Source organism: Salmo salar, chromosome ssa18 (assembly GCF_905237065.1).
Source record: "Salmo salar chromosome ssa18, Ssal_v3.1, whole genome shotgun sequence".
Taxonomy (NCBI): Eukaryota; Metazoa; Chordata; class Actinopteri; order Salmoniformes; family Salmonidae; genus Salmo; species Salmo salar.
The window spans coordinates 53,041,292-53,044,687 of NC_059459.1; the positions used below are offsets into that span (position 1 = coordinate 53,041,292).

Consider the following 3,396-nt stretch of genomic DNA (forward strand, 5'->3'; position numbering starts at 1 on the left):
TGCTATTTCACTTTACATTTTAGTCATTTAGCAGACGCTCTTATCCAGAGCGACTTACAGTAGTGAATGCATACATTTCATTTTCATTTCATACAAAATTTTTTCTTCTTCGTACTTGGCCCCCCGTGGGAATCGAACCCACAACCCTGGCGTTGCAAACACCATGCTCTACCAACTGAGCTACGGGGAAGGCCCCAGAGAGGTTAAATAAAGGTAAAATCAAATCAAATAAATATTAACATTGATGGGGTAGTGGAGCAGGTCAAGAGTTTCAAGTTCCTTGGTGTCCACATCACCAATGAACTATCATGGTCCAAACATACCAAGACAGTCTTGAAGAGGGCACGACAAAACCTTTTCCCCCTCAGGAGACTGAATAGATTTGGCATGGGTCCCAAGATCCTCAAAAGGTTCTACAGCTGCACCATCGAGAGCATCCTGACTGGTTGCATCACCGACTGGTATGGCAACTGCTCGGCATCTGACCGTAAGGCGCTACAGAGGGTAGTGTGAACGGCAAGTGGTACCGGAGCGCCAAGTCTAGGACCAAAAGGCTCCTCAACAGCTTCTTCCCCCAAGACTGCTGAAAAATTATTAAAATCGCCACTCAACAATTTATATTGACCCATCCCCATCCCTTTTGTACACTGCTGCTACTCGCTGTTTATTATCTATGCTTAGTCACTTCACCCCCACCTACAGTACATATACAAATTACCTCAACTAACCTGTACCCACGCACACTGACTCGGTACTTGTGCCCCCTGTATATAGCCTCGTTATTGTTATTCTTATTGTGTTACTTTTTATTATTTCTTTTATTTTAGTCTACTTGGTAAATATTTTCTTAACTCTTCTTGAACTGCACTGTTGGTTAAGGTCGTGTAAGTAAGCATTTCACAGTAAAGTCTACACTTGTTGTATTTGGTGCATGTGCAAATAAAGTTTGATTTGATTTGACATACAATCTCAATTCATCTTGCATCATATCTCCTGTATTGGAGTATGTAATTTGGGAGCAGTAATACTGACACAAACATTTTTATATAAACATTTTACATTTAGGCCATTTAGCAGATGCTCTTATCTAGAGCGACTTTCAGTAGTGTGTGCATACATTTTCGTACTGGTCTCTCAAGGGCATCAACCCTGGCGTTGCAAGCGCCATGACAAACTTTCTCCGACCATTATGAAATGTAATGTGGTTCCTTATTTTGCTTCCCCTTCATCCCAGAAATGGATCAGTTGGGGAAGCTGGGCTTTTCTAACCTGTGCTCTTCTAACCTGCACAGTTTTCCCCACTGTCTAAATGTTTCAACACAATATTGAAATATTACACAATTCTAAAATAATTTAATTCACATGATATTTAATAAATCTCTGTTAGGTTCAATGTTATTAAACTGAAGCGGAAATATTGACATTTATTACACTGGGAGAAGGGGGCACTTAAGGGGATTCTATTCGGACAACCCACATCAGGCCCATTTTGCATGACTGTGGACAGGTTATTTGATTTACAATCTCTCTTTCTCATACTATCATAATTCCAAATGATATGTAGTGCAGGATATGAGTGGAAATAATGGAATAAAACCATTGGACTTCTAACAATGCTCAGCAGAGATTATCACCAAAAAATCCACCCAAAGAACCAGGAGCATGTGTGTGCTGTTCGGGAGCAGCTTCAGTCAGAGCAGGAAACCCCTGCTGAGCCCAGGCTTAAGTGGTTCCTGTATAATTGTGTATTGGAGGTCTTGGATTTGGCTTGGTGCTATTAACTGGCCCATCTGTAGACAAATGGTTAAATTGCTTTTCCTGCTCTTCCAAGACCACACCTCACTGCAGTAGGTCCAGGATGGGCAGGCTGAGCCAATACTCATCTTGCAGGATCTCAGCAACTACAACCGGTGGTTCTCAGGCCAGCCCAGATCTCTCATGGATCGCCCTGCGGGACATCCCCACATTGTTGTGCCACGCCTTCAGGGAGATGTTCTCCGTGGGCAACCTCTTCTGGACGTATCCTGTGTCTGGTGGGGCACTTATCTACCTGGCCTCTCCACTGGATTTCATCCCCAAGGCCCTGTTCGGCCTGATAGGCTTCATGGACAACTTTTTTTTTAAACCTTTATTTAACTAGGCAAGTCAGTTAAGAACAAATTATTATTTTCAATGACGGCCTAGGAACAGTGGGTGTAACTGCCTTGTTCAGGGGCAGAAGTACAGATTTTACCTTGTCAGCTCGGGATTCAATCTTGCAACCTTTCGGTTACTAGTCCAACGCTCTAACCACTAGGCTACCTGCCACCCCAACTTCTTTGTCATCTTGCTCCTCTTCATCTATGTCTCAGACTGACAGGTTGACAAACAGCCACTGGACAGGAGTATGCAATTAATCAAATACCTATTTATATCATGCCAGGTCAAACACACTGTGCCGGTCAGTGATCTTTATCTAGTGCTTTGGCCTTTAACGGGGCCCTGACAAAAGTCCCCCTGATTAAAGTCCCTATAATCAGTGGAACTTTATCAGGCGGGTGTGGGGGAGGGGATATCAACAAATTAAGTATAGTTCTTTTGGTAAGGGTATTGGAGCAATATACAAATAAAATAAATCAACAATTTGGATTGTTTCATCACCTGATCAGATGTCATACCCATTGAACTGGCTGATCTGAAGTTAACATTTTGTTCATATTTGCAACTATATGTAATGACTCTCATTGGTGGTAGGAAGAGTAGACCAAAGCGCAGCGTGGAAAGTGTTCATGATTCCTTTATTCCCAAAAACACTTAAACAAAATACCAAAAGGCGAAAACGAAAGTGCACAGTTCTGTCAGGCACGGTCACTAAACAGAAAACAAGATCCCACAAAAACCCAAAAGGAAAATTACAATTTATATATGATCCCCAATCAGAGACAACGATCGACAGCTGCCTCTGATTGGGAACCACACTCGGCCAAAAATAAAGAAATAGAAAACATAGACTTTCCCACCCGAGTCACACCCTGACCTAACCAAACATAGAGAATAATAAGGATCTCTAAGGTCAGGGCGTGACACTATAGATCTTTCATACATTTAGGTGTGTTTGAGAAGTACAGTCCAATCTGGTATATTAAATGTGAAGTTCTCTCTCTCTCTCTCTCTCAAACATAAAAATAATAATAATAGAAATGTTACAAAACAGTCAGTTCTGTTGAACTTTGTCACCACACAGTAGTTGATGCTTTGCATTGTTTGATTTGGTACACATGATTGCTATATTAATTAAGGAAGCAATAGCTAAATGGAATATATAATTTTGATTACCTATCCGTATTGATTATTGTTACAGCTGAGGTAATTTGATAACACACTTGTAATAAAAATAAATGTGTGTTGTGTTGATTA

General features: G+C 41.2%; 1 pseudogene; it reads left to right on the forward strand.

Annotated features, from left to right (window-relative positions):
* Window positions 1-1,604: 1,604 nt before the first annotated feature.
* LOC123728660 (E3 ubiquitin-protein ligase RNF170-like) lies at window positions 1,605-2,356 on the forward strand (annotated as a pseudogene).
* The last annotated feature ends 1,040 nt before the right edge of the window (window positions 2,357-3,396 follow it).